Source organism: Mus caroli, chromosome 13 (assembly GCF_900094665.2).
Source record: "Mus caroli chromosome 13, CAROLI_EIJ_v1.1, whole genome shotgun sequence".
Classification (NCBI taxonomy): domain Eukaryota; kingdom Metazoa; phylum Chordata; class Mammalia; order Rodentia; family Muridae; genus Mus; species Mus caroli.
In genome coordinates, this window is record NC_034582.1 from 102717250 (window position 1) to 102736205 (window position 18956).

At 38.4% G+C, this 18956-nt stretch overlaps 1 protein-coding gene and 1 pseudogene across 4 annotated transcripts in view; both read left to right on the forward strand.

The window, feature by feature from the left end:
• Pde4d (phosphodiesterase 4D) overlaps positions 1–18956 on the forward strand; it is a 1431689-nt gene that overhangs the window by 854925 nt on the left and 557808 nt on the right. The gene's annotated exons all lie outside the window — the stretch shown is intronic.
• Positions 3315–5252, forward strand: LOC110308425 (annotated as a pseudogene).

Sequence of the window (18956 nt, forward strand, 5' to 3'; positions counted from 1 at the left end):
CCATCCATCCATCCATCCATCCATCTATCTATCTATCTATCTATCTATCTATCTATCTATCTATCTATCTACAAGTATGAGAACTGAGCCAGGGCTGTGAGTATGCACTTAGCATAGAGAGGCGTGACTCTAATCTCTAGGACCACACACAGAAAAGTCTTGAAACTTCTTTTACTAATACGATCTTGCACAAAGCCTCAACTCATTGTGGCTAGGCCAAACAGAGGCATTCTCAGGGGATGAGACGAAAGAGTTGAAGTGTTTAGATCTGGGATGATTTCATGGTCCATCTTTTTGCCTGTTAGATATAGTTTTCCTTAAGTCTTAGTAAGAGAATCTATACTTCTGAATTCCAAGTCTGTGCCACCAAATCAATGAGTCTGTCTGTGATGGTGAGGATGTCAGCCTGGCCAGCATTCATGCTGGAGTCCCTCTCCCTGGAGTTCCCTGTCCACACACACTGTCCATCATGACATTATTTCAAGAACATGTGACACCCGTCTTCCTTCTTCTCTGGTCATACCATATCCCTCAGGGCTTTTATTTATTTATTTATTTATTTATTTATTTATTTATTTATTTTCTGTAGACTGCTTTCAGATGTCTCTCCATGTTTTCCTGCTTCCAAATCACTGGTTAATAGCTCTTAAGCTTTTAAATCTGGTATGCCAACAACCAAGGAAAACTCAAATTGAGTTCTGCATAAGTAGGGCTGAGTTTATGTTAAGTACTTACGCTAACATATGACTTAAGAAATGAGCAGAAGGACTGGAGAGATACCTCAGCGGATAAGAGTACTTGCTGCTCTGACAGAAGACTTGAATCCAGTTTCCAGCAACCATGTCAGACGGGCTTGCAAACCCCTGTAACTTCAGCTCTAGAGGATTAACACCCTTTGGGAGGCTCCATGGGCACTCATACCAATCTGCACATATTCATACATACATAAATGAAGTAAAATATTTTTAAAGTATAAAATAGAAATGAATACATGTAAATAGATACACAGATTATACACTCATATTTTCTCTTAATTCTTTATGAATTGCTTTAATCACCCTTTAGCACATGCACACAATACATTTGTTGTGTATGGTACAACTGGAACTCAGGACCTCGTCTATGTTAGGCATACTCTCTACTACTGAGTTAGACCCTAAGCCCCTTCTAATTTTGAGTGATTAATATGTGTCAACTAGTATATCATTTTATTGTCAAAATGAGTATACTCATTCAGAGTGCCTTGGCTGATTAGTGAATCATGTTTGTGGCAATTTGTGTTGTAGGCTACCTGGTTCAACATTATAACCAAAATAAGTAGCTTGAAATGTAAATATATAGTACTCCTACTACTATATCATAGTAAGCAAGGGGGATAGGTCTTCTAAGAACGGGAGCAGAGGGGGCTGCCACACATGGCCTCTCTAGCTTCACTTCATCAGTCCATGGGATCCTGGAAACCTTTGGAAGTTTTTCTAGCTCTAAAGATTTCTTCTCAACCTTAGGGTTGTTTCTAAAGCAAGTAAAGTGAAGGGAATGGTTTAAAAAGTGGACCGACACTGGTTCTTCAGGCTTGGATTACCAAACTAAATCCCCTTTGGAATGTGAGTGGGGGCAGAGACGCTTCCTGCCTGTATTTTGAGACGGGGCTGAAGCTAAGGTGGGGGGCAGAGCTGAAGGCGATGCTATCCTCTTAACCTTTACCAGGCCCGTCATGCCCACTGTCTTCAGATTTCTGCTGTATATTTTGATCCTGTCTCCACAGCAGTTGCTTACGAATCGGTTGCCAATAATGACACTGAAAATGTGGTGAGCATATAAATAGCTCTTTCTGCTGCAGAGATGTCGTTATTTAGGAAGTCTTAGGAGGCTCTGGCAGAGGATGGAGATACAGTAAAACAGTTTGTTTATAGAAAAAAACCTAATAGTTATAAATATCAAACACAATCAAGTAAACATCCGACGTGTAATAAAATATTGAATATTTCCCTCGTGTGATAAGGAAAAGTCTTAAAATTAACATTCCTACTTGAAAACTGCCCATGAAAATAAACAAAAGGTGGATATCTTCTAAATGTTTTCCTCATGTAACTTTGTGTTAGTGCTATAGGGAGATAAGTAGCAAAGCATATCAATGAGCACTGGTTCACAATAAATACCCTTTTCAAGGACCTCTTCATTCATTTATTTTACATCATAAAATTTAGGTTCATTATGAAAAGCATCCTGGAGATCCACTCATGTGTTATAGCTGTTTCTTCAGACAGTGGCTTGAGCAGAGTCAGCAGGCTGCAGTTTAGGAACCCTATTTTGAAATTAAGAAAACTCCTGGACTCCAACTTGGATGTGAGGCATAGAGCTCATGCGCATCTTCCTTCTGCTATGAAGCAAACCACTTAGCTTATTTCTATCTGATTCCTACAAACTTATAAATGAGGCAAGAGAGATGGAATAGGCCAAGGGCATGAGACTGTTCTTCTATGTGTGATCAATGCTGGACAGTGTCGAGTTCTACCTATCTCTCTCGATATGGAAGCTAATTATATTTGACAGTAATTTACTGAAGCACATGTTTATTTGCCTAATTTTATCTCAGAGGATAGAAGCAAATTTCTTGCTATATAAACATGTGATAAAGAAGGCAATGGCATGCTGTTTATGCAAGTCTCATGTCTTATGTGACACTTGGTAGGGAGAGAAAATATAGGGCATCTGAATTGAATTCTCAGCATCCTGCTTGCTTTCTTATTCATTTTTGTTAATAGAAATCAACATCCTAATGATATTGTCGCCACCATTTTGTTCCTCTGGGTCTTGGCTAGCCCCTTAACTTGGGACTGGTAAGGATTTAGCATCTTTTAGTTTTAAAACCCCAAGTCCTCCATCTAACTTTCTAAACACCAACGACATAAAGCATCTAGAGAGATGTTCCACTCCCAACCTCATGTGACAAAGCTGTAACCAAATTTTAGGCACATTAAAAATATTTTTAAAGTTATATTCAGGATTTATGCATAAGATGTATACAAAACAAATGTTTTGTGATTAGACTTAGGTATCACCTCAAATATATCTCATTAAAAATACATCAATATCTGGAAGTCTAAAACTCAACGCATATAACCACTTTGTATAAGTGATACGCAACCATAAGTAGAGCTCACGAATGTTATCTGATAACTTGCCCTCTGAGGCAAAAGGTACTTAACATGAGCAAAAATTAATTTTATTTGCTGATTTTAAATGCCACTTAGTTTGCTCGGAAGCTAAATTTTTCAACGTGCTCGTGAAAACTTTGCAAGAGTAAGTAAAGCATGCTAAACCTTAAGGAAAACCCCTGCAGGAACAACATAATGAAACGAAATGGAAAGGCCACAATAGGGCTGTTGAAGTTTGCTTTGGCCCCTGGTACTGCAATTGCAGCAGTGAACTCATTCTTCCTCCCTTGTCCTGTCACTAGCCATGGAGTACACTGGCCAGTAGGGGATACTCTAGGCATTCTTATAGCTGAGTGATGGATTGAAGTTTGAAGAAATAATAAAGACCATCTTTTTATATAGCTGTCGTCTGTGTGGTTTTGGGTACCCTGCTTAAAGCTCAGTCTTTGTGGTGACTTCCTCTGAGCAATCTTTCAAGCAGCTTTTATGTCATTCATGTGACTGTGCGTACCCTTGCCAGTTACCTGTATGTACTTCATTAAATGAAATACACAGACCCAAACTAAAGGGGCCCTGTAATCTAAATGAACATCATTGTGGGTGGGAGTGGGGTGGTATTCTCAAACCCTGAGGTTGAATTCCAGATATCCTAAAAAAAAAAAAATTGTATAACTACAGAACTCTGCTCATCTTAGAAAAACAAAAGACAATTGTGTTGCGTTAATCTAAAGATTCTGCCAGGTAACTCTGATTTTAGAAGATGAAGTGGACGTTGGGAAGGAGAATTTGGAGAGAAAGGAAAAGAAAGAAAACAATTTTGTCTTCCATCTTTGGGGAAAAGGGCAAATAAATAGGGTTCAAATCATTTTCATGGAAACAATTTACAAAACATATACTTTGTATTGGAAGTATGAGCTGGTAGACACAAACTCTGCCTACCAGCAGTGGACAGAAAAATTTCCCTAGAATAAAGTCTTGACACCTCCAGAAGTGTGTCCTGCAGGGTTAGGAGGTGATTATTTCAATGTTCTAATCACATTCTTGCTTGTGTGTAGGCACTGCACTGCTGGTATAGGAAGCAATCAGAGCCCAAGGATCCAAAGCAGGGATCAGACCATTTAAAGCAGGGATTGGACCATTTCACGTATGCTGTGGCTGTGAACTAGCCCTTTGGTGGGATAAATATGAATGTTAAAATCAATGGCTTGTTCATTGGCATGTTGCAGAATTACTTGGGGTTATCTGACACAGGTCAGAAAAAGCAAAGCTAAGTACTAAAAAGTATATTTGAATAGACAATTGGAGTGGGGCAGGGAGGGGCTTCCTAACCTATGAAGACCCTCACACTCTCTCAAGAGAATGCTGGAAGCTCTGTTTTGAGGGTTTGGGAGTTGGGAGAAGCTGTTCTCAGTTGTGGTTTTAGTTTTTGTCATTTTTTTTTCTTGTTCACTTTTCAGAAGAACCTGAAAAGCAATTTGCCACTTTCCTTTCCTGATATTCGGATGCCAAGCATCCAGCCACGCAAACCTCTTCTGTGCCTTTCATTCTGACCCTTGAGTGACACAGCATTGAATTTCCCTTCTGTTCACCTTGTACTTCTAGTTCTTGGAAGGAAAGATGTAGATATGTCAGCCACGTATTCATCCACAGGGACCGGGTGGGTCTGTTTATCTACGAAGAGATTCAGTCTCAGTGACTTAACCCATCAAGTATTTGTTAGAGCTCTGAAAAGCGGGGTACTTCTCGTGGTGCTGGTCAGTTGGGGTGAGTGGTAGCTGTTCTGGTGATGAGGGGCAGGCAGTGGCTGGGTCTGCAGCTAGTGGGGTGTCATGCTTGTGGCTGTTCACGATGAGTTTAGCCCTCAATTCCAGGTCTTTTCTCAAGGGACTGACAGAAAAGCTAGTGCTGGCAAAACGTAATTAGAGAGTGGACTGTAAGTGCTACCTGGTCTCTGTAGATGGTTACATGAATGTGCGGCTTGCTAATACAGAATATATAGATGGGGTGTTATCTGGACATTTGAAAGACGTTCTAATAAGGTATAATCTATAGGTTCTCTGTATCAGAGGCATTGGAGAAGAGGAAGAAGATGAGAGGATTTACATATGTGTGTGTTATATTTCTATACAATAAACTTTATTTTTAGGAAGGGAGGGAGGGAGGGAAGGAGGAAGGAGGGGCACACACACACACACACACACACACACACACACACACACAGAGAGAGAGAGAGAGAGAGAGAGAGAGAGAGAGAGAGATTTTATTTATTGATGGAAAACATCTTTTCTAGGTTAGGAATTGAACTTGGGATGAATGTTTCTGCCAAACACAAAGCTTTTGATGAAATAGTAAAAACTTCATCTGAAATTATATTACGTTTGTCTTAAAACACCCATGCATGTGTACACACATACATGTTGGCATGATATCAAGCCATGCAGTGATGCAATGAGTTTGGCAGTGATAGTTTATCCTCCTTGACCTCTGGAGTCAGTTGAGGAGCCTCAGACCAAAGGCTCTGCTCTAAAATCCGGTCCGCCATTTTGGATTCTTGAGAAAACAGAACAGAGTGTCAAAGTGTAGAATAGGAGCCAGAAGTTTGGCATTAACAATACTTTTCATGAGACACTTTAGTAAATTATGTACTCAGGAATCTCCACTTTAAAATAATTTTTAATCTGTACAGGGAAGAGAATAATACAATTTTTCTATTATATTTATATGTGTATCATTGACAAATGACATTTGAAAATCTTGATTATGGCCATGCCTGACATTGTGTAATTACATAGCAAATTATATTTAGCAATTATTTTCCAATATAGTAATTTCAATTAAAATATTTATTAAAATTTCACCCTAATGGCAATCTAGCAAATAGTTTCAGCTCATAAACATACTAATATGTTGCTTAGGAGTTTTAAACCAAATTTAACATATATGTCATAAGTAAATTCAAATATTTTCAAAACTGATGATCTCTTTTGTCCTAATTTACAAACAATATTAAAATGGTAATTAAAATCAAATTGTTAAATAATAAAGGTGTAACTGTATTATGAAAGTAAATTACAACTCTTGCCTGGAGAAAAATTGAAGGTATTTGTATTTATTTTATGACTTACTATTCTGATATTATCAACAGCAGGCAGGTAAGGCAGGTGAAAGACGGTGTGGTTGGATAATACCCTGCATGAACTGAAATATCCACAGGTAAGCTATGCATCTTGAAGTGTTAAAATACACAGATGGTGTGTCCTGAGATTACACACAAGAAAGAGGAGGCTGTAAGCTTTGAGAGAAAACATACACAAAAACTACCTTAATTATTTTAGAAAAGAAATTGTGTTATGTTAGAAAGGCAGTCTGAAACTTCCAGTGTTGGAGATTTATGGAATCTCTGAATCGGTAAGCATTGAAAACCTTCGGAGCAGAACAAAGGTGTGGTCTTCACAAGTGATTTTCCATCACTAAGGAGTTGTTGGGCCACAGGACTGGCATGGGATTCTCTGACAGATTTGCAGTTGGGTGGAAAATTACAACAAGTAAATTTTCATTCTGAGACTTTTCAATTTTATCAGTTATAGTAGGAAAGATTAAGAGAGAAGAGTCATTCATGATGCACAAGGTGTTCATCATTTTTAATAGGAATATATCTGAAGTAGTGTGCTTTGCATTTTTTCTTTTATAATTTGTTGTTTTAAAAAAAGCTCAGAACTGTATTCTTAAATGGACACATTGTCATGAGCAAGATAACTTTTGGTAATTGTAACAGGTACCCTTTTAAAAATGTTTCCAGCGTACCTGGTATTTTGTGTTGAATGTTTTCTCTTGGACCCTACAACAGCTTCTAGGTAGATACACTGTTACCACCACCACCCTGGAATTTAGGGCTCTAAGAACCTTCCAAAAGCTCTCACATTTGGTAGTTATATTATAACTAAATGACCTGCTAGTACCATTTCCAGACCTGCTAGTGCCTACATAAGATTTAGGTATGAGGCAAGGCTGGCCTCATTCCTTTATCTGGTGTCCTTATGGCTCTCACCACTCACTGTTGAGTCACATAACACAGGAATTTAAGAGATGCTTTCTAGCAAAAGAGAAACCACTAGAAAAAGGAAGGTTAAATGACAGGATGGCAGAGCCTTAGCATATGCCTCCTCTCTGGAGAACCTGTCTCGGTGCTTTCTTCCTTCCTTCCTTTCTTTCTCTCTCTCTCTCTCTCAATCTCTCTCTCTCTCTCTCTCTCTCTCTCTCTCTCTCTCTCTCTCGCTCTCGCTCTCGCTCTCTCTCTGTCTCTCTCTCTCTTCTTCCTTTCTTTCTTTCTTCCTTTCTTCCTTCCTTCCTTTCTTTCTTTCTTTCTTTCTTTCTTTCTTTCTTTCTTTCTTTCTTTCTTTCTTTCTTTCTTTCTTTCTTTNCTTTCTTTCTTTCTTTCTTTCTTTCTTTCTTTCTTTCTTTCTTTCTTTCTTTCTTTCTTTCTTTCTTTCAAACTCCAGATTTTATTCCCCTCCCGGTCTGGCCCACCCTCCAACTGTTCCACATCCCATACCTCCTCTCTGACCCCATGTCTCTATGAGGGTGTCCCCATCCCCCACCCCCAACCCCACCAGAACTCTAGACTCCCTAGGGTCTCCAGTCATTTGAGGGTTAGGTGCATCTTCTCTGCCTTAACCCAGACCCAACAGTCCTCTGCTGTATATTTGTTGGGGTTGTTTCCAGCTTCTGGCTATCACAAACAAGGTTGCTATAAACATAGTGGAACACGTACCCCTGTGGCATGGTGGGGCATCTTTTGGGTATATTCCCAAGAGTGGTATAGCTGGATGTTCAGGTAGATCTATTTCCAATTTTCTGAGGAACCTCCAGATTGCTTTCCAGAGTGGTTATACCAGTTTGCCATCCTATCAGCAATGGAGGAGTGTTCTTCTTTCTCCACATCCCGGCCAACATGTGTTGTCACCTGAGGTTTTGATCTCAGCCATTCTGATTGGTGTAAGGTGGAATCTCAGGGTTGTTTTGATTTGCATTTCTCTGATCACTAAGGACTTTGAACATTTCTTTAGATGTTTCTCAGCCATTCAAGATTCCACTGTTGTGAATTCTTAGTTTAGTTCTATACCCTTTTGTGTTGTTTGAGCTTTTTTTTTTTTTTTGGTGATTAGCTTCTTGAGTTGTTTATATATTTTGGATATTAGCCCTTGGTTTCACTATCCTTGGTGCTCTCTAACCTGAAAGGACTAATGCAACACTTCTCTAGCCATGGGAGGGAGGGAGAAGGAGGGAGGCATAGAGCTGAATGCATATGTAACATTTGTGTGCAGTATGCATATGTGACTATATTAGATGTCTAAGATTTTATATATGATAGCTATGAGTGCGTGTGTTTTGTGTGTCTGGGAGGTGAACATGTGTGAGATGCATATATGTATACATCTGTAGTATACACTGCTGAGTTTATTTTGTGAGGTAAATGTATATGTAATATGTACCTAGGGGACGTGCATATATATGAAGTGTATATTCATGAATGTGTTCTCTATAGGAGGCGAGCATAGGTATGTTTACCTGTGTAAGCACACTGTATATATGAGTTTAAACAGAGTGTCCAATTTAAATTATATATGTGCTTTGCTGTGTTGGGGAGAGTAGAAAGAAGAGAAAAGAGGAGAAATGTGGCAGATAGACATATCTGAGAGTTCTCCTCACTAGACGAACTATAAATATACATGCTGTAGTCTTGAGCTTTGGTGTCTTGGGTAACACCCCACCAGCTCTGTAACTAGAGATCACTATAGATATTACAGTGTAAGGATGCTTACTTACACATTCATTTTTTTCAACTCTGGAAATCTCTAAGGGTTGAGTGAGTATTATGCAGGCTGAAATTGCTAGTAACCTTCAAAATGCTAAGCCAACATAAAATTCTGTATATTTTATTTGAAATATCATTACCGCCAAATTATGTTTTACAGTCAGGTTCCAGAACAGCAAAATAACATGGGGAACATCCTAATGGGAGACCTACCATTCTATGCCTCTACCTACAAGAGCTTTCACAATTAATTTTCATTGCTACAAATGGTATATTGTATCAGAAAGAATAAGTACATAGGGCATCTAGTGTGTGGCTTTTGTTTATCAAGTAATTGCAGTGTGAATTCATGAACAAACAAGATAATTTTAACTAGAAGCTGGGTACAAAATGTGGATCTCTAAAATAAAGCCTTTAGAAGCTTTGACGATGGCTTTGTTTCAGATGATCATTGGTTGGACATAGAGGAATGAGTAGGAAAATATAGGATATCTCATTTCCTGAAATGGTTGAACATAGAGTTAGCATATGATCCAATAACTCCACTTACAGGAATACATCAGGAGAAGTGACAGCATAGCCTCCCAAGTATTGTGTGCCAATTTTTGTAGCAGCAAGTTTTCTAATAACCAAAAGTAGAAATAGTTTACCACATGAAGAATAGACATATAATCTATTCCTACAGTGGATATTAGTAAATTGGAAAAGAAGCTCTGTCTTCAGATGGACTGCCTGCTGTCACATGGATGAATCTTGGAAAAGAGCCAGCATGACATTTTTGCATGACTCGATGCGGAGGAAATGTTTAGGGAGTAGATGCATCTACAGTCAGAAATAAGTGGTTCCACGTGGCTGCGTGAGGGATGGATATTGAAAGCTGAAAGGGTAAAAGACTTCTTTACATAGTAACATTTTCTAAACAGTGGGAATGTGTTCACAACTGTGAATAGTGGAAGCTCATTGGGTTGGACATTAAAAAAAAAGTTGGGTTGTGTGTCGATTGGTCTGTGTAAAGACAACTAAACAAGATACAGAACAATCTACCTAAGCAGTGAGCCCCCACTTTATTTCATCAATAGTTCTCAGAAGATCTGTTCATAAACTTCCTGACAGAATCAACATATACAGAAAGGAGAGATGGCCTTTGTACCAGAAAGCACCTCAGACTACAAAATCAGCCTGTAAGCTAATGCTTCCTCAAGGGCAAAGACACAGGGCTAGACTCCCCTCCCCTCACCACCTTTCCTTTCCCCGTGTCTACTTCTTTTATTTCTGCTCCTTTTACTTTTTTCAAACTTTTTATATATAAATAAATGTTGTAATGTCTTACTTTAGAATTGTGGCTAATACATACTCACAGAGCCTGTTTTCATCATTTCTGTGACTTTAAAGCATTTTCTGAGATGAGAATGGGCTGATGAAGTTGGGGCAGATCCTCTGTGCTTAAGTGTTAGGGGGACCACTTTTTCCTCTGGGTCTCCTCCTTCTGTCCTGCTCCCTTGCTTGGGCAGTATTTCTTCCACCCACCCAGCAGTGTGTCCTGCCTATCCTCTCAGCCCTTCCCCACCTCCGTCCAAATGTTAATTTGCTACAGTTTCAGATGTTTTCCTTGGGATGGAATGAATGTATTTCCCTGCTATATCCTCACATACAATTACTGACTGGGGGAGAAAAAAACCCTTTCTTTGTCATTTAATTGAAGAATTACTAGTTCAGTGCACTGCTATAGGAGCCTGATCATTGGATGTGTTTCTTCCAGTTTCAACTTTGAAATATTGGATGATGCCTTTCAGTTCAAGCAAACAATATTTCTGTAAAGTGTCTTCGTGCAACGAATGTTTCTGGAATGTTCCCCTTCAATTCTATTACCATGATTAAGTTTGGTAAATCTGTTTTGGCTACGTAATTTGTTAAATGGTATTTCTGTGAAGTTCTATCTATGTCCCTTAACTCTCAGAATGGAATTACTGGCTTACCAGGCAAAATAAAGTAGCCCTGCGTTAGGTTCATTTGTGTTTCTAATAGCCTCCATAATATAACTTGAAGAAGAGAAAGCAATAAGATCTTAACTTCTTCATGAAAATGAGTATTTTTTTTGAACTTCAACTCTTAAAAGTATTGAGGTCTGCACAATTGTATACAGGACAGTAATAATCGAGTTCCACGGAAGGTTGGCACCTCTTGTCTGATGGCCCAAAGGCTCCAGAGATTGTCCATGTCTGTTGCTCCAATCCCCACAACCATTCACTAAGGTCAGAAGAAGTCCATGATAAAATTACTCCCCCTTCTTTATAACAGAAATGAGAGAAAAATGAATTTTGGCTGACTGTTAAATAAGACATTAAGGGTGTCTGCTTATATTAGAACTTTATAGCAAATGCACTATTGGGCTGATTTTTATTCTCATTCATCCATTGTTTTCATTAAGTAGATCAGTTGTTGACCAGCATATGAAATGGTGCTTTATAAAAAATTCAACATATTCATTAGGTCTAGGTTTGTAGTTGCAATTCATTTTATTTAATCTTTGTTTATTTTTCCCCTTGTTAGCAAGTTCTTGGCCTTTGAGACACTCAAAACTATCACTTGTGGAGAAGGTTTGAGTGGATAGATGCAGTTAACATTGCAAATTGGTAACAGGATGAATTTGTTCTTAAATACTGGCTTACAAAGGCATTGTCATGGAACAAGCTGTGTGACTCACTATGTGTTTAAAATTTTATGTGTACACATATTTAGCATACAAATCTACTTATTTATTTAAAGCAGCTTTAGGAGACAAACAGCTTCAAAGAGCAAACCTCCAGTCAAGGATGCTGAGTCTGTTGTGATTTCCACGTGTGTTTCCAGGTTGCTCCTCACTTAATAAGGGACAGTTGTCATGACTGGCTGCTGGGAGCTCAGTATCCCAGAGATTCAGTCTTTGCTGGTATTCCAGAACAACTTCAGCCACTGACTTCTGACTTCTACCTCCTCCTGCTAGATATTAGAATGGATGAGCCCAGAAATAGCTTGGACCCACACACAGAATAGGTGAATGAAAAGAGAGCAAATGGTTTGTAAGTGTAAGAGCAGAATTACCTTCTTTCATATACACCACAAACTTTTCCTGTTGGCTCATCTACACAATCTGGTCAATTGTACCTCCTTGTGCTCCTTTAAGTGACCTCGCTAGACCCTTCTGAAATGTTACCTTGGTTCAGGAATAGCCTACCCATCCTTATCCTTTGGTTTCTTATATCAATTATAGAATCTCCTCTCTGGCTATTTATTACCTTCTCTAATGATTTCAAAATCCAGTCTAGCTCTTCCGATCCACCCCCGACTGCTCCCACTCCATTTCCCTCTACTGGGTACCCATTACTTTCCCAACCAATTCCAGTTGCTTATCTTTATCTCCAAGGCCATTTGCTACTATGCTCTGCTCTCATGGGTTTATCACCCCACATTCCTCCCACTTGCCCTTCTACATACATTTCTAAAGGATAACAGCGCTTTGTAGCTGTACACTGCTACTGCCTTGAAGAGCTGTAATATCCTCCTCAAGTCTTCTCGTGCAAGAAAATAATTGGTCTAAAGTCCCAGAGTCACCCAGGTGACATCAGGCAAGTCTTGCGATTTATGCACAACTTTCTAGAGTGGCCTCTGTTGCTTCCCATCACAATCACCAACCACTTATGCACAATTTAATGGAGGTCCTTAAATGTCTGTCACATGACCAAGTTGTTTCTTCTGCAGTAACAAGTATTTAAGTATCGATAGGGATACTTTTAGGGATAGGGATACGTTTCTTATCTGAAGATTCTGGCGACATGATTGGTACAGAAGTCTAAGAAAGTACTTTTATTCCATAAATAGCCAGTTCAGGAAAGAATGTCAGCACATAAGACATGCCTTTTCTCTGTTGTGTCGAACTTGCTTTTGGGAAAGTATTCTTCAAGCTGAACTTGTTCACTGCCAGGTAAGTACTTCCCTTGGTGTAAGACATATAGTTGGAAATATAGAAATCATTGTAATAATCTCTGCCTCACTGATACAACTGAGCACAGGTGTAATTTCCTTAACTAAACCTTTTGTATCAAGGAGAATGCCTCAATTACTTTAATAACTCCTCTTGTGGAGATTCTGAGAATGTCCATACAGATGTCTCAATCCTTGTCTTACAATCAATTCACATGTCACTGTCAGATCCAGTGTTGCCTATAGTTACCATGTTTAATCACTGACATCAAAGGCACCTTTTGTAACCTTAAAATAAATCAATCATTAAGCGTCTTTATATTTTAATTCGAACAAAAGCTAAAATTCATGGCCACCTGGTTGCTAGCACATGTGGCTTGAGGGCTATTTATAATTATTATGTAACAGATGTATGATGGCCATGTTTAATAGCGTGACTTGGAAGAATCTTTGTTCTCTAGCTTAGGATTTTGTGGAACGAGTGAGATGTCACCGGGTAGTATTTTTAGAATTTTCACATTGCTCACACATGAGCACTTTGGGAATTGCTCAGTGAGTATGTCTCCTCACCACTTTGTTCCTTGAAATCTTTGAAGTCAAATCTTTCTTGGATTTTTTTTTTCCTTCCCAACTTGTGACATGCGGGTGGGGCTGGATCATCACTAACACAACTGAGCTTCATTTCTCTTCATTCCACTTTGAAAGGGATCCTTCAGGATGTGTATTTTCCTGTTTGAGAGGTTACAGAGCCTTCTGAGGAGCTAACCTGATCTAGCAAAATAGATTGTGTGTGTGTGCATGTGCATATGTACATGTGTGTATACACATGTGTGTGTACACACATGTGTATACACACACATGTGCACACAAAATGCACACAAAAATTTCCTTCTATAGTGATACATGACCCCAGAATCATATATGCATTCTCATTTTTCTACTTCATTTTTCTACTGATGCTTTCCATAAAATTATATAAAAATAAAATTATACAAAGAGCTTACATGTTTTATTCACTAATTATTTAAAGGTAATGTATTTCTATGCTAATTTTGATTAAAATATTTACATATATAACTGGGCCACTTAATGGAAGCAATCTTATATAATTTTGTGGTATATTTATTTTTCTATATACTTTCTCTAATATATTTTTGTTGGTAGAAATATCAAAACTACATTTCTCAGTGGAATACATTTTCTTAGTGGTATGCCAATGTTTAGCTTTCTTCAGTCTTATCTCTGGCTGCCTTTTGCATGTATAAATCATATGATAGAAGACACAGCCTAAGACAACTGTTAATATCTGAAAGGTTGTTGTAACGTGCATTTTGTGGGTCTATTTCAGTGGCTATAGGTATATCTGAAAGCATTAATTTCCTTATTTTAAAAAAAAGTTCGTAAATCTCCAGTGTCAAAAATAAACCATGTGTACAAATCATGTACAAAATTGAAGTAGTATCATGAATCGTACAGTTTATCTACATTGTTTTGAACTAACCATCTGTCTTTATCACCTAAAGATAGAAGTTTGACTAGTACTCTGTTTCATTTTTATATTTGGCTTTATTTTACCTCTACTAGATGAATTATTAATCAAAAATTATAGTCTCATTTTTATGGTAACCTCCATCATGTGTGATTTATAGAATTTGCTGAATTTAATGAACACTTCCCTTTCTGAGTTGAACCTGTGATTTTTCCAGGTTGTGTACATTTTACAGGGAGTTACAGGGCTTAGGAAGTATCTCAGACCTGTGAAATACGCTTCCGATAGTTTTTTTTTTTTCACTTTGAGTGAGAAATGTAAAAAGCCAGTTGAAGTACACTCCTAGCTTAAATGTATTTGTAAATATTTGCCCAAACAAATGTTCAAAGCACATTACTGTGCACCAAGAAATCTAATCCTATATATGAAGATTTCTAAAAATAGTTCCGGAGAACCACGTAGACGTAACCAACAAACAGAAGACAGATCTCGTTCAAGTAAAATAGAACACAATTATACCAATTTTATCTTCTGTACTTGCTGTTTGGCAATAGGATTTATTCTGGCTGTATTCCAGGGAGATTTTAAGAGTCAAAATTTCCAAAAATTCTAAATGTCACATTTTCTGTTTATAATGAATCCATATGGATTTTTGTCACTTAGCTATAATACAGTAATCATTTACTCTATCTCCCACAGCGACTCAAGTGGTTGACAAAGCGATGCATTTGTGTTTTGTGCTGTCTGAAGCTTTCTTTCTATCATGACTCAGGGAGCCTGTGTTAAAACAAGGAAAGATCAGTGACACTGTAATATTTATTTAGAATGTAAACAAATCATAGCAGGCTTGGGATGCACCGTTCTGGTAGGATGTGGCTTAGTTGCATGAGAGCCTGATTTAGTCTTTCTGACTCTAGTAAAACACATGCATGCACGCACACACACACACACACACACACACACACACCTTTGAATTAAAGCTGACATAATCTGTATGATTAAAAATCTGTAACATTATTTTAAATTCTTTATTAGCTCTTTGAGAACTTTGCACAACATGTTTTGATTCACCCCTTCCCACAACCACTCCCATATCCACTATCCTTCTCCATCTACCCAATTTGGTCCTCCTCCTCCTCCTCCTCCTCCTCCTCCTCCTCCTCCTCCTCCTNAATAGAATTGAAGACCCAGAAATGCACCGAGACACCTATGATCACTTTATCTTTGACAAGGAGCTAAAACAATCCAGAGGAAAATAGACAACATTTTCTTTCTCCTCCTCCTCCTCCTCCTCCTCCTCCTTCTCCTTCTTCTTCTTCTTCTTCTTCTTCTTCTTCTTCTTCTTCTTCTTCTTCTTCTTCTTCTTCTTCTTCTTCTTTTTAGTTACATCAAGAGCAATTTATGCTGCTCAAATATTCTTGGATCTGTGATCTTCCACTGAAGCCTGGTCAGAAGAAGTTACAGCTTGGGGAAAACTGACTTTATGTCTCCAAGCAGCTAAATTACCAATAGCCCCGTGGGTAGGAGTGGGATTTAATGTCCACTCCCTTTTCTGTGGTAGGATTTAGTCTGGCTTGGACTTGCACAGGTTTTGTGTATACTGTCACAATCACTGTGAGTTCATATGTGCAGCTGTCCTGTTGTGTGCAGGAGACAGCTTCCCCTTTGTCATTCACTACCACTGATTCATACACCATTGCTGCCCTTTCTCCTGCAATGATCCTTGAGTCTTGGAAGAAGTAGGTACAATTATATGTTTTATTTAGGACGGAACATTCCCTGGTCTCATAGTCTATGCATGCTAACCAATTTTAATCACCATATTCTTCAAATGGAAGCTTCTCTGATAAAAGTTGAGAGTTGCATTAATCTGTGGTATAATAAGTCATTAAGAGTTGGCTTAATAAACATCCATTAAATAAAATAATAGTAGCTTGCTCCCCCACCCCCCAGAGCATATTATCACTCTAGCTGTAGGTTCTTAGTCTAGTGATGGTGCCATGTATATTTTCATCTTATGGACAGGACTTGAATCCAATCAGAAAGTAGTTGGTTACTCCCATGACAATCATGTTCCTTGCTGTATAGTTGACATGTCTTGCCAGGTCTTGCAGCTCACAAGGTTCACAACTGGGTCAACCTATTCATTACATTTCTCTTTCAGTAGCATGCACAGACCCTTCCAGCACTATAAACACTAGTCAGTAGGGATAATGTTTCCAAGTCATCACCAAGTTGATTTCTACATGTCCTATGACTCAAATGTGTGATGTCTTCTGTAACAGCGTCTTACCCTCATATTCTGGAGGATGGCCAAGAACACTGATAATACTCTGTAATGCTTGAGGTGTATTGGACCTATTCCAAGCAGCTCCAAGAGATGCAACCAATTCTTGTCATTAAGACTTTTGTTTGTTAATCTCTGGTATCTAGAGGGGCTCTGTTGCCATGTTATGGGGTAGCTACATTTTAACTCTTTTTATATATGTATATGTATTCATTTCAGGAAACTTCTACAGTAGTAGATTTCTCTATGACTTTTTAAAAAAAGAATGTCTTTAGTATTATTTATCTCTTCTGTATTCCCTCCTCTACAATTCCTGTATTCCCCTCCCCATTCCAGTTTAACCCTTTCAACTCCATTTTTCTTTTGACCTTTTAAATTAATTTTAAAAACTGATTAATTTCTCTGAAATACATGTGTTTTGTTGATGTTCAGTTCTGTTGTTTTGGCTGCTTATTTTTTCATCATCTCTTCTTTCAACAGTTTTTTTTTAACCTGTGCTGAGAGTAGCAAGACAATGTAGTCTTTCTCTTAGTTTTATTGACTTTATTCCAATATTTTACTACTGGCAGTTTAGACAAGTCTGAACTTGTTATTGGTGATATCATGTTCATTCTTAAAATTGTCGCCAAATGTGTGGCAGGAGATCTGTCAAATAACTTTCATATTTGTGCTACAAGATTTGGAAGACTTTTCAGAGATTTATACAAAGCTTTATGCTTTAAGTCTTGTTTCTACTCTGTACTACACAGACTCGTGGTACCTGGAGCTCTGGGGACATTGGTATCATGTTGTTATCTCTCTCATTGCACCTTTAGGAGTGCTTGTAAAAGCTATTCTTGTATCAGGTCAGTTAGCAATAGCTAAAGATTTGTAAAGAGACTGGAAACCACTGAATGGATTTCTACCATGAAATAACAAACACCTCTTTGTCTCATCTTCCAATTAGGCAATCCCAAAGGACTCCCGTGGTCATCCTAATGCCCTAGAAAATGCATGATAGAAATACAGTGAATGTTTAGGCTTTGCTTTTTAACTTCTGTAGTTAAAATACAGAATTCTCAAAGCATGTGGACATGTCAGCCTTGCTCAGGACCATCCCCAGTGTCTGGAAAAAGACACCATATAGGGGATTGCCTGCGATACCCCTCTTTCCCTGTTACACAATAAGTGAACCCCTGGAGTTGACAGGAAAATTTATAGACCACAGAGAATCTGATTGTCTACAGAAACACAGAAACCAGCCCTCTGGTTAGGCAAGATTTAGGTCAATTTTTCTTAGAGTTCAGCATCATTTCCCAGGAGGCATTTTTTCTGAGTTTTGGTGTTGTCCCCTTTTGATGGCTAACAGTTCACAGTTTGACACTTATGTAGCTCAGCCACTGAATAGTAATGATCTTTTGCAGTGGGAATAAATGGACTTCAGCAAGCTTTAAATGTTCAGTTGCTGGCTTGTGTTTTGTCTTGCATAGAAAACAAATACCTCTTTCATGTGAAAAATATGAAGGGAAAAAGGAAAATGATGGGATTTAAAAAAAATGGCTAAATAGAATCTGGGTTGGAGGGCCAGGTGGCATGTGGATAGACAACTCAACACTAAAGGCATTTGAAGACGCCATCTGAAAACCTGCTATTGTAGAAGCTTCCTAAACCTGCACATATACATATACAAATGGAATTACTACATAACAGGAGCACAACACCTCTCCCAGATACCACAGATTATCCAATAAAAAGCCCTGTGCTACATATGGATGTTTCGAGTAGTTAGCAAAACTTAGGTTCCCAAACAATATAAACTATTGACATTGCTCTCAGTTACCCTCCATGACTCAATGGCAGTACCCCATTATTGGCACACCATACTTGAATCGTAGAAGTTAAAGAAACCAGGCTGATACTGACGTCTCAATCCCGCTGGAGAGCTTTCAGGCTTCTGGAGCAATGATATTCACATATGACCAGGAGAGAAAAACGATCAACAGGCTTCTCCCCTGTAAGCCCTGTGAGCTAACAACTGGCTTAACACAATATGCCTACGGGTGTCATAGTGGCATGAACATTCTGAGAGTAACTAACGACTTGCTGATTGGATTGGAAGCCCACTCTATGAAATGGAATTCATGCCCGGTACAATTAACTGGGTCCAAAAACCTATGGCTGCCTAATTAGCAGGAGAGAATGTAAAACAATTGTTTTGCTAATTTGAAATGGTAATAAACTGCCCCTAAGTTCTTATCCTTGAAGTCA